We start from the raw sequence: 12,808 nt of genomic DNA, 5'->3' as shown, positions 1-12,808 counted from the left end.
TAGGCTGAAACTATTTTTCTAAAAATTGCATCTGTGTTGTACAGGCATTATTTTCATTATTCACTAAACAATACAGTATACATGCAATTTATATAGCACCTATGTTGGTATTATAAATAATCCTGAGGTGATTTAAAGTATACAAGAGGTTTTTAATAGGTTACATGCAAGTACTCCAGGATTTTATTTAAGGCACTTGAGCATCCACAGATTTGGGTATCCACAAAGGGTCCTGGAATCAATCCTTCATGGATACCAAGGGACAACAGCAGTTTGATTCTAAACAAGGGTGTATGAGGAGTAAATGCCATCAAAAGATAGCAGGCACCAAATAATCAAGGGCTTCTTAATTACCAGTCATTAGTGTAGTATTTATGCTTAGATGCTGAGAAATTTTTCAAGACTTTTAGTAAGGCCTGGACAAAGCAGTGGATCATCAACTCTCTCTCTCTCTCTCTCTCTCTCTCTCTCTCTCTCTCTCTCTCTCTCACACACACACACACACACACACACAGCCCAACGCAGTCCATGACTTTTATTCTTCTAATAATAAATAGATATGTCTACAATTCAAAGAACACTGCAGTATAGCATTTTAGTTTTGTGTTTACATAATTAGAAATACCTAAAAAGAATTATTCAAATAACCAAATTATTTCAGTTCTATAGTCACAGAAACCAGACTAATAAAGTATCAAAAAAGAATCCCTGTCATCCTTTTATTTTAATTTTATAAACAGGAAGAAAGACAAGGGACAAAAAAGGGCATAAGAAGTAAAGATAAGAGAGTGGGAGGAAGGGAAAGAGATACAGGGAGAGGGGATAAGAAGCAAAACAAAGAAAGAAAATCAATATAGGTTTACAAAGCTAATACAATTCAACTGAAAAGGGAAACAGAACTTATGGAATGAGATCTTCTTGAGAATAGCCAGAAAAAAAAATGAAGATTTCCTTATAATATTATTACAGTGCAGACTTTCCATGTAATGATCAGGATACCGAAGGATGATTTCAAACCTGTGATTCTCCCGTACAATTAATCCTCTAATTTCATTTTATCTTCAAAGAAAAACCTCTTGGCCTACAAATATAATACAAGAATACTATGTGAATTTGACTTGTATTTCCCACCTTCTAATGGACACACATAAGCAACATCTACCACTCTGCCATTCAAATAGCCCAAATCGATATCTTAGTACATTAAAAGAAATAACCAAACTGATGAAAACGCTGTCTCATTTCATGATCCTTGCCCTATTCAGAAAGATCAAATCAGCCTGATTAAACTCCCATTTCTTTCTTATAATCTCCAGCTTCTTGCAAAACCTTTTCCTCTCCTTTCCTTTATCCTTCTTCATTACTAACCTCTTCAGATGACTTTGTGTAACCCTTAGCAGGATGTGTCAAAATGGAAGCATTGAAGTGCAACTGTGCAGTGTTTCTAAGAGAAGTCATCTAACACAGCTAATCAGGAGTCTTTGGTCCACAGGATGAGTGGCATTTTAAACAAGTCATTGAGCACAAAGGAAACGTTCTGCTAAAACATCATTTAAAAATTATAGTGCATGGTCGGTGGTTGATAAGAGAGAGTTGAGGTTTACTTTTTCCTAAATGAGAGGTCTTTTACTTAGATGGCAAGCATTTTTTTGTAACAGTTGTGGAAGCATATGAAATGTCCTCCTATCTGGTAAAAACTTTCTGTGGAAACTAAATCGATTGACTGGATGTAGCCATATTAGTCTGGCTACATGACTAGATAATCTGTAAAATGTAAATAGTAACTAAGACCAGAGCAAGCTGATAAAATAGAGTCCATCAGAACAATTTATCTGGAAAAACACAAAAATGTATCTGGGAGTTCCTTCTCTCATATATATACCAAACACAGGATATGGAATATAAACACAGAATCAAAAATGATGGAGAAAATAGAAGATCTTATCACTATATAACTCCCAAAACTTTTTTACACACACAGCTTAGCAGACATACCCCAGAGCTCAATGACACTGGGTCATTTATGTAATGGAAGACCACGCTGATAATATTCTTATCAAGTTCTTATAAACATTTGTACTGCTATTAAGAATCATTATCACATTCTTTAATAGTAATAATGGTTGACATATTTTGAATGACAATACAAGGGGGGAATTTAGATATTCGGGGTATGTTTTTGTTTAATACTTTGTGACATTTGCTTACTATTTCATCCTTGAATTTACAAGGTCAGCCCTCCATGGGAAACTTCCTAATTCCTCCTGGGAAGAGTGAATGTAATGTGCATATTGTCACTAGAAAGCAAGAGGGAGACCTGATTTTGTCAGCCTGGATCATCCTGCTGGATTTCCTTCAAGTGAGATAATTAAAAGAGAGAAATAATATTAATCACACTGACATGGCAAGAATGCATTTACCCTAAGCAGAATGTAATTTTAAATATCAAGATTCATCCACAAATGCTCTCCGGTCATTATAATTGTATTATCTAAACAAAGCGTTTTACTTTCAAATAAGCATTGATCAAGACCATAGTTGAATGGATTCATGAACCTTTATCAGGGGAGAAAGATTTTTCAAAAGTGGACACTTAAGAAAAAAAATTGGGGCGAGAGCGCCGGTGGAGGCGAGAGACCCACGTTGGAAGAGGTCGCCTGGCGACTCCCGCGCGGGCAGGACCGGGCGGCCGGCGACATGACCTTGTTCCACTTCGGGAATTGCTTCGCCCTCGCCTATTTCCCCTACTTCATCACGTACAAGTGCAGCGGCCTATGCTGTTCTTGGCCACTTTCTTCCCCACCTGGGAAGGTGGCATCTATGACTTCATTGGGGAGTTCATGAAGGCCAGCGTGGATGTGGCAGACCTAATAGGCCTAAACCTTGTCATGTCCCGGAATGCGGGCAAGGGGGAGTACAAGATCATGGTTGCTGCCCTGGGCTGGGCCACCGCCGAGCTCATTATGTCCCGCTGCATCCCCCTCTGGGTTGGAGCCCGGGGTATTGAGTTTCACTGGAAATACATCCAGATGAGCATTGACTCCAACATCAGTCTGGTCCATTACATCGTTGCCTCTGCCCAAGTCTGGATGATAACACGTTATGACCTGTACCATACCTTCCGGCCAGCTGTCCTCCTGCTGATGTTCCTTAGTGTCTACAAGGCCTTTGTCATGGAGTGAGACCTTCGTCCACCTCTGCTCCCTGGGCAGCTGGACAGCACTGCTGGCCCGAGCAGTGGTAACAGGGCTGCTGGCCCTCAGCACTTTGGCCCTGTATGTCGCCGTTGTCAATGTGCACTCCTAGGACTGGTGACCTTTTCCCTGCCTCTCTCCAGGTTGTTTTAGTGAAGTAAACAGTATTTGGAAAGTTAAAAAAAAAAAAAAAAAGAAAGAAAAAAAATTGATGCTGAGGTCATTCCAATAAGTTGTAAAGGTTTTTCTAATCATTACACTTTTTAGGTTCGAAGTAGAAAATTCTTTAAATTTAGCAAAGAACACAAACTTTCAGGTAAACTTGGGCAGTTAGGTGATTTAAAATATCTTTTGAAACATAGTCCTTAAGTTGAAACTTCAAAGGGTCTCTAAACTCAGGAAACATATTCTAGTCTTGCCATATTACTGATATTTCTTCTAAAATATGGTACTGTTTAGTGCTCTCCTTTGCTTATCTGATATATCCTTCAGACCAGGAGAAATCACTTAAGGTTGTTTACTCCATATGATTTTACCTTATTTACAGGACAGGATGAGACAGCTTCTGAATACACTCACACTCCTCATTGTTTCTTGTATCCAACCAGTTGGGAAAAATGTATTTTTGATTGGTTGGTTGGTTGGTTGGTTGGTTGGTTGGCAGCTGAGATTGAGCCACATCCACAGCCTGTTTTTATTTTTTTTTTTTATTTTTAAACTGGGTCACGCAAAGTTGCGTAGGTCCTCTCTAAATTGCTGTGGCTGGCTTTGATTTTGCAATCCTCCTGCCTCAGCCTCCCTAGCTGCTGGGATTACACTTGTATACTATCTGGCTAAAACACATTTATATTTTAATTATTTTCAGAAATAATCTTGAAATAACTTATTTGGCTTTCAGAGATTTCAAAACAGCCTTCCTTTTCTACCTTTTAACTAAAATATATTTAAATAAAGTCAACTTTAGAAAATGTTAGGAAAAATAGAAATTCTGGTATATCTCAGATTGCCAACTGAAGTTAAAACAGTAGTTTATAAAAGCATTTAAATATTCTTGAAGTTATTTTGAATTGTCTTATTTTTTAGAAAGTGGTTTTATTAGTTTTTCTTTGACCTTTCTTTGTAAATAATAGAAGTAAAGCAAGATTTTGAGATATCCTGTCCCTTGTACAATTAGACTCTATAAACAATTCTCCATCTCAAAGTCCATGTTAATGTACAAATTTTTAAATATTTTGTTTTAGTTGTAGTTGGACACAATACCTTTATTTTATTTTTATGTGGTGTGGAGGATTGAATCCAGTGACCCGCACATGCTAGGTGAGTGCTCTACCACTGAGCCACAACACCAGCCCCAATATGCAATTATTATTGCAAAGGGTACGCAATATATACATCCATACACAAAGGAGATTTTATGACATAATCCAGAGAGAGGTCTCTAACTCTGAACTATTACAAGGTTACAGAAGATCTCAGACTGTTTCATAAGTAGCAAAATAGGCTCTCCATCTCAAAAATTCCCAGAAAAGTATAGGGTAAGGAAGAGTAGGCTCTAGTACACATTCAGATTTTATTTAATTTTTTAAATATTTTTTGTAGTTGTAGATGGACACAAAATATCTTTATTTTTATTTATTTATTTTTATGTGGTGCTGAGGAACGAGCCCAGGGCCTCACCCATGCAAGGCAAGCACTCTACCACTGAGCTACCCCAGCCCCCACATTCATATTTCAAAACAGCACATAATAACAGGCAAGAGTATTTTAATGACATATTGTGTTTCAATCTATTCATTTGCTTTTTCAGTCTTTCACTTACCAGGCAATATGCAAATGATGGGATACAAATGAGAATAAAATATTGCCTCATCCTCAAAACCATTATCTAGTAATCTAAGAAACAAATTATGTGGAGTTAAGTGAACTATTAAAATTCAATATAATCACAATAAATTTTACAACAGCAATCTTTTTATCCTCTGCCCATAGCTTAAAACTGAACTCCATATGCCAGAGAGAATATTTACTTAAAAAATCTTAAAGTCAGTGAGTGACTTATCCACAAATCAAGACCAAATAACAAAATGAAAATAAAACAAAATCTATTAAAGATCAAGCTAAATTATCTCATTTGTTCATCCTATTTATTTACCTGTTGATAATCCAGACTATTTGCCTCTGAGAGAGTAATACCAGCTTCATACTGTTAAGTAACAAGTTCATTTTCAAAGGATTATAAAATGTCCACAGGATACTAATGGAGAACAAGGACTTGAGGGTCATTTCCCTCAACTTCGCCCTCTCTCAGCAGGAAGTTCCTTAGAGATGTCATCAAAATGGAAAATAGAAATTGACAGTGAGGAAATTTAACAGTGATCCACTTTATACTTTGAATAAAGCCCTTGCCACTCTGCCATTGCAACTTATCTTTAAAATGGATGTGTTTCTTTGTCTTCCTCTCTCCTCCTTCCTCCTTCCTAATCTGGGGATGGGAAAGACAGGATTACCTTTCTTCTCCATCCTAGGCAGAGTTTTCTGTCCTTGAGCACACACCTACTACAGGAAGGAGGTAATTCAGACTTGGGGATGGCACTTGCCAATGTGAATGTAGCCCTTATGATTAAAAAAAGGAACAAGTATGGCAGACAGCATCTAGCTTCCTGCCACATTCATGAATCAATGGAAATGTAGTTATTAAATGCCTATCAGATGTGTGCATGATATTGTATTCTTCCAAGTACATAAAATGTTAAAGTAATAAAGGGTTATAGACCCTGTTCTGTTTGACAAGAATTCCAGTTTTAATATTAACAAATCAATGCTATGTTTTACCCCCATTTTAATCTAATATTAAAAAGTCATGAAGTGAAAAACTCAGACATATCCTATGAATAATATTAAACTAATGTTGATTCTTCTGCCCAATGAACTGAAGATCCTAAAGGGTGGTGAAAGCTTATTGGAATATTGAAGTCTTCTGGGATGGATGAATGCAGATACAGAATGCAGATACAGATAGATATATAATGTATGTAAGAGGTCTACACTGATGGAATATTCCTAAAACAATGTACAAGTATGTGCCTTTCAGCAAGGGGTGGGCTGTGCCTCCTTTCCAAGGCACTTGCTCCTGAAGCACTGTCACTGTACGCATGCATGTCTGAGCAGATGGTTCCTGCTGCTTTTCACTACCTATTTGCTAATCTTATGGGTTAGTTCTCATTTTCATGAGTGCGGTCGCTGCAGGATGTAGCGCCCTGAAAGACTGTGGAATGTTATAGAATTTATGTCAATTTATAGGTCATTTTATGCTAGTGGGAATTTTAGAATATATTATGATATGTATTCATATTTGAAAGAACAATTCAAAGTGCCATTTTCACGGCTCCATGCAAAATATTATCTTCTGGCCTCATTATGTCTCATACCAAAATTTGAATGCCATGATCCCAGCGTTTGGCTTCTGTTAAAAGTCTAAGTTAAAAAGGCCACATTGGTCAAAATTTATTTTGCCTCTTCCTTAAAATGTCATCTTTATCTTGTTTCTCAAGGTCTTTCTAATACTAGAAACTTGACCAAAATTTTCATTATTAGCCTGTTGGTTTGATTACTGATACACTGTGATAGCATCACATTTAGTTTTAGTAATTCTTTGGGGGTTTGGAATATACAGTGTCCTCATCCATATCACCAAATAAATTAGGCATTTATCCAGTAAAGTGAGACCAGTAGGGGAAAAATACTAATTGAAAAAAAAATATTTCTTAACTAATACCCAACACCCTCAACTAACTAGATGTGTGATCTTGAGAATTTGCTTATCCTACTGTTTTATTTCTTCTGTTCAGAGGTTATAGCACCTATCTTGATTATCCCAAAGTACTGTTTAGATAATCAAATGAAAAAAAATAACATCTAGTGGCTTGAAATTATAAAAACATTATCAAGTGACTATTATCTGACAAATGCTCTATTCATCAAGTTTTATATTTTTAACATGCAAATACCTTTGGTATATTTACCACAGCATGCTCCCAAATGTTTTAACTCCAAGGTTTATTGACAACTATTAAAGAAAGAAGAATACTTTCTCTGCCTAAATAATTTTGGAGAAATTGTATTAAATCGAGTTAAACAAGTTCCTTTAAGTTACTTCTCAGAGCTTCATTAATATATTAATGTGCATTGAGAATCTCCAAGATAATATAGTAAGCAGAATCTTCCCTTTGTATTTCAAGAATATCTCTTAGTATTATTGTTCTTTGGATCAACTTTAGGAAAATTTTGCTTTATCCCTAACCCAAACTAATTCTAATAAAACATAATCTACCTCAGGAGAATCTTCTAAGAAATGGAAGTGAATGGGGGTAAGAATTATAAACCCATAAGCTCTCCACTGACTCACATTCAATAATCTACTTTCATTGTTGAGAATTTTATACTTTTTTCTAGTTTTAATTCTGGCTTAAAAAATAATGATCTTCTATAATTCCTGTATGATTTTCTTACCTTTCCTTTCTCTCATTCATTTTTTCTCCTATAAGGAATATAGAACTAAAAGTGCTTTGAGAAATTAACATTCTTTCTTATCACAAACTCTTCAACTTCTTTTCCATAAAATAAGCATGAGAAAGAGAGAGGGGAGGGATTATGTATTCATATCAGGAAGCTCTCAGGTCATAAAAATTGTGGAATAACCTAGCCAATAAAAATTTGAATCACAGTGAACTAAAGATTAACCACATAACCACATAACGGTACTTTATTTTGCCATGAATTTAATTCTTTTAGGCAAACATGAAAGCAGGAGGAGAGAAAAACGACATGTACTGCTGTACAAAGGCTTCTGTCCTCCAGGATTCTGCCAAGGACACAGAGTGTACCTGGAGAATGCACTGGAACTGAAGCCAGCCCATACCTGTGAGCCACCCACTCCTGTATTGAGCTAACAAAGACAATTCCTATAGGCTTAGAAAAGAGAAATCACACAGCAAGGAAATAAAAGCTTATCTAAAGGTAACTATTATGTGTGTTCTGAAATGAGACAACCATAATCTCTCAAAGACTAGACTGAAAGTGATCTGACAATTTCTGTTGAATGCCACAGGGACTCTCCACAACACCATATGCATTGGCCAACATGTCTAAAGGTGCAGTCACCGCAAAAGCAGTGAAGAGTGTTTTTTTTTTTTTTCAGCTAAGACACATAAGCAATGCTGTCAAATACTCTTCTCTCCTGCAAAAGGTTAGGAGGGAGGGATAGATGCAATTACACAGTTCCCTGACCAACTGCTTCCAAATCTCCCTTCTAAATCAGCCCCATACCTTCATAATACCTACAATTAGAGAAACTCAGGATTGCATGAGGGACTTTGTAATGGCAAAACAAATAATCACTTGTCAATTCTTATCTTCTTTGCCCTTTCATGGCATTTTGATTCTGCTAAATTTCTGCCTACCCAGTGAAACATCCTCCTCTATAACTGTCCATAAAAATTTCTTTCTTTCCTCTCATTCTTTCTCTCTCTTGTATTTTTCTTTTTTTTTTCTTTTTGATCATCAGATGAAGAAGACCAAAAATATACTCCCAATTATGTTCCACATGCTTAATACTTTTTTCTTTTAATATTATGCCTATTATATCACATGCACATCCTCACATGGAGGTTAACTCATTTATTAATTTGTATTGTTTTGTTTATTTTTATCCTTTATTCCTATTCTCATTCTGGCCACTTCTATAGGCAAATGTTCTAATGTATTTCATGTTTCTTTGAATTGGTGTAATATATGTAGCTATTCTCAATTTTGCTTTTCATTTACTTAACTATACTGCATTAGAGAGTTTGTGTTTTATTTCCTGTTTTCACTCTTTACTAGGTATTAAAGATCCAAACACATTGCTTTGAATACACTTAGTTTCTTCTAACTACTATATGTTATTCCACAGAGAATCTACCCATTTTTGTGACATTCTGAAATAAATAATAACATCATCTGAATTACAGTGACTTAAAAACGCAAATGTGTTATTTGAATTATACACTGTGTCTCTATTCTATCACCAATTCACACTGGGATCTAAGTTTAAGGAAGAACCTCTTGTCAACATACAATAAAACCATTCTTGTGATGAAAGAAATAGAAGCACAGGAACTTTGCTATGCTTAAATCTGCTCCTTTTTTGAAAGGGTACATGTCATTTTCACTCATATGTCAATAGTCAAGTTAGGTTCCATTTCCAAGTGTAACGTGAATTGTGTGGCAATTACAATGCTTTCAAAGAATGGACCCAGTGAAGAATATTTTATAAGAAATACAATGGATTTTTCTTTTTCTGTACTGGGGATTGAACTCAGGGATGTTTTACCACTGTGCTACATCCCCAGCCCTTTTTATTTCTTTCAATTTTCAAACAAAGTTTCACTGAATAGCCAAGGTTGGCTTTGAACCTACAAAATTGCCTCATCCTCCTGAATAGCTGGAATTACAGGCAAGCACCACCATGCCTGGCCACAGTGACTATTTTGACAATAACACATCTATCACATATGCTATATACTTACCATGCTCTACATTTCCTTGTTCGTGAGTGTTTAGTTTGTCTCTAGCTCCCCACTTTGATAAGTGACAGTTTGATCAATCTCCCCTACTTGTCCCATAACTATTATTTAAGGATTCCTTTTGAGTAAAATCAGAGTGGAAGTACTGAGTTATAGGGTAGACACATAGTAGAACTGAGTAAAAATTGTGAGATGCTCCACCAAATGATTATAAAAACCCATAATTGACTATCAGTACCCCAAGGAACCTGGTTTCCTGTATGACAAACTTTACTAGTAATTACTTTATACTTCTTGAAAATCTAAATAGAAAAAGAGAAATAGTTCATTTGAATGTCCATTTTTCTTAGACACCATTGATTTTGTTAATCTATTCATATAGCTTTTTCTTGCATATTAAACTGTTGATGTGTTTTTGTTCCACTTCAAATCTCTGTTCTCTCTAAATAACTTTATCTTTAGGACTTTGTGGTTCATCTGCTGAATGTTATCTGTTGAGGCTCATTCTATTCCTATATCTTCTCCAGGTATTACCTAGCATATATTCCAGAATGCTGTCAAATGGATTACTTGATGTAACCTAAATCAGAGGACATCAACAAATGGTCCACAGGACAAATCCAGCCACACCAATAAATAAAATTTTGTTGCAAAAAAACTAATCTCTGTCATTTTTGAATTGTCTACAGCCACTTTCATCCTATAGCAACAGAGTTGAGTAATTACAACAGACACCATATGACCAACAACATTTAAATTAGTTATTCTCAGGACCTTTAAAAATTATCTAAAAATTGATGTTCTAAATACTACATGTTCTCCTATCTCTATGGCCACATCCCAGTGCCCCGCCCCCGACCTTTTAATATATATGTGCCAGTGCACCTGGCTTAGGTAATTCTTATATAGCATCTACTCTCTGTTTTAAACTTTGTTACTTCTTCCTGTATTCTAAATGTCAAGTTCTCAAACTTTTTCTGAGTCAGAGTCTTGCTCTTTCATAAAATTTAGTACTTTATTATTGAAAAAGATCCTTCTGATGTTTGTACATATTCTTACTTCTAGATTCTGAGTTTTATTCATACTCATATATCAGCTTATAGGAGGACACATTTTAATATATATTATATGAATGAAAAAAAACAAGTTCTTAGAAATAGTTTATTTTTGGGGGGGGATCAAGAATTTATTCTCATCTTAGTTGTGTATCCATGTTTCTGTTTCTACATGTGTGGTGCAAATTAGTAAGGGTTTATTAACAACATGCTATTTTAAATGTACTTTTGTGTGGTGGTCTTATTAAGGATGATGAAGAGATTAGTGATCAGGACTGCTGAAGTCTCTGAAATTTTCTGGGCCAGGGTGTAAAAAAGAGAATGATGAAAAGAGATGAAGCCCAAATTGCTGAAAAAAATTCTGCAGTCATGGGTGATTGTATATGGAATTAATATGTGGAAAAAATTTTAAACCTGCATTAGAAAAGCCTTAGAAAGCTGTGTGTGTGTGTCTGTGTGTGTGTGTGTGTGTGTGTGTGTGTGTGTGTGTAGAAACAGACTGTGGGAAAGGGAAGAGAGATTTATTTTAAGGAATTGGCTTACATGGTTATGGAAATCAGCAAGTCCAAACTCTATAGAGTGAGCAATCAAACTGGAGAAGGGAGAGACAAGGTCCCAGTTTGGGTGCAAAGTTTCAGAACACAAAAAATACTGGGGAACTATCTCCTGTTTTTACTCAAATTCCAGCAATTAAAATGTCAGTGTCATCCAAAACACCCTCACAGAAACACCCAGAATGATTTGACCAAATAGATGGTGTTTACTCAGCTTTTCTGTTGCTGTGACTAAAAGACCAAATCAGACAATTTGAAAGGAGGAAAGGTTTATTTGAGGGCTCACAGTTTTAGTCCACAGAAGGCCAGATCCATTCCTTGGGGCTTAAAGTGAGACTGAACATCATGGCAGAAGAGTGTGGCAGAGGGAGGCAGATCCTAGATGATCAGAAGCAGTGGGGAGAGAGGGATAGGGAGAGGGATAGAGAAAGGGAGAGAGAGAGGGAGAGGGAGAGGGAGAGGGAGGGAGGGAGAGAGAGAGAGAGAGAGAGACTGACTCCACTCTTCAGATACAATATACACCCCATAGTCACTCCAACTAATGAATCACTTCCACCAGCCATACCCCACCTGCTGACAGTTACCACTCAATTAATCCCATCAGGCAATTAATTCACTGATTGGGTTAAGGCTTTTGTAACCCAATAATTTCTTCTCTAAAACCCTCTTGCATTATCTCACACATGAGCTTTGGGGGGCCATCTCACATAACAGAGGGACACTCCATGTCCCAGCCAATTTTACACATAAATTTAACCATTACACTAGCATATTTATGCTAATATCAGACAAGGGAGACTTGTGCAAAGAAATATAACCAGAAATACAGAGAATCAATTTGTAACAATAAAAGAATCTATTCAGGAAAATGATATCACAGTTCAAAATACGTATGTTCCTAATGATAGAGCTTTAACATTTATTTTAAAAAGAACTGATAAAAGTATAATAAAGAATATCACAATTCACCATCAGTATTGGATATTTTAACAACCATCTCTGATTATTCACATTGGCCTATTTGATAGTTTTGGAATAATACAATCTACGAGAGAATATATGCAATCTATGTAAAGGAATAAAGAGCACAAGAATGGGTAAACATAGATAAATACAGTATACTTATTTATGTTTTAGAAAAGATAACTATTTAAACAAAAACAATGTTCCATGGATTTATAATATATGTACAAAATGTATAATAGATGTATCTAAAAAGAGCACAAAAATAGGAGAAGGAAAAGGAAGAAGAGACTTATGAGGTTCTTATACCGTGCATGATATTTGAAGCTATGCTATAATTAAAGATGTTAGTCTCATAAATATTAGTCGTAAAAGGATATTGTTATTAAACAAATGATATAAATAAAATTAAATACTATAAATACTCAGTAAATCCAGAAAAAGAAGAAAATTGAACATGGATGTAAAAAATGTTTTTA

At 35.7% G+C, this 12,808-nt stretch overlaps 1 protein-coding gene and 1 pseudogene across 1 annotated transcript in view; one reads left to right on the top strand and one right to left on the bottom strand.

Moving 5' to 3' along the window:
• The window catches only part of LOC144256094 (tRNA (32-2'-O)-methyltransferase regulator THADA-like), a 105,445-nt gene that overhangs the window by 46,372 nt on the left and 46,265 nt on the right, over positions 1-12,808 (bottom strand). The gene's annotated exons all lie outside the window — the stretch shown is intronic.
• LOC144255726 (BOS complex subunit TMEM147 pseudogene) lies at positions 744-5,827 on the top strand (annotated as a pseudogene).

Source organism: Urocitellus parryii, chromosome 7 (assembly GCF_045843805.1).
Source record: "Urocitellus parryii isolate mUroPar1 chromosome 7, mUroPar1.hap1, whole genome shotgun sequence".
NCBI lineage: Eukaryota > Metazoa > Chordata > Mammalia > Rodentia > Sciuridae > Urocitellus > Urocitellus parryii.
This window is presented reverse-complemented; position numbering and strand designations above follow the sequence as displayed.